This window comes from Penaeus monodon, chromosome 28, assembly GCF_015228065.2.
Source record: "Penaeus monodon isolate SGIC_2016 chromosome 28, NSTDA_Pmon_1, whole genome shotgun sequence".
In the NCBI taxonomy this organism is placed as follows: domain Eukaryota; kingdom Metazoa; phylum Arthropoda; class Malacostraca; order Decapoda; family Penaeidae; genus Penaeus; species Penaeus monodon.
The window spans coordinates 33,814,811-33,815,540 of NC_051413.1; positions in this window are offsets into that span (position 1 = coordinate 33,814,811).

Genomic DNA, 730 nt, shown 5'->3' on the forward strand with positions numbered 1-730 from the left:
ACGTTTCCTCTGTTTGTCTTATAATCTTTATTCAGTTTTCCTCTTTCTCCTACCCCTCTCCCCTCTCTCTCCCTTCTCCCCTTTCTCTCCCTTCTCTCCTTTCTCTCTCCCTTCTCCCCTCTCTCCCTTCTCCCTCTCCCCTCTCTCTCCCTTCTTCCCTCTTCTCCCTCTCCCCATCCTCGCGTTCTCCCCTTTTGTCTCCTCCCCCCTTCTCTCCTCCCCCTCCTCTCCCCCTTCCATGTCTGAAGTTCATGAGTAGCGAAGTTCAAGCTTTGCGTGGGCAGTGACAAGGCAAGCACGAGTAAGTATATACGGCACGAAATAGAGAATGAGTGACTAATTACAATATGTAGCGGACGTATTGTAGTCAACCTAAGTTTTGGCCTTGGAGTCAACGTTGTATAGTCAACGTTTGTTATCAACGTTTTTATATGGCATCTGCGTACGTAATTACGCAAATGGGCAATTGTCGATTGTAATTAATGCGACGTTTATGACTAATTGTCATACTGAATTACGTAAATGAAGAAGTATCACTCATCCACATTCATAACTTTTCCTGAATTTGTGACTGTGAATTCACGTACTTGCTTGGTAACGGAGAGATAAAAGAGGCTTGGTAAAGAAGCAGAGGAGGAAAGGGGGGGGGGGGGGGGAGATGGGCGTGGTTAGAGGGAGGAGCTCGCCCTTACCATTAAGGAGCACAGGGTCACTAGGATGTCCTTAACAC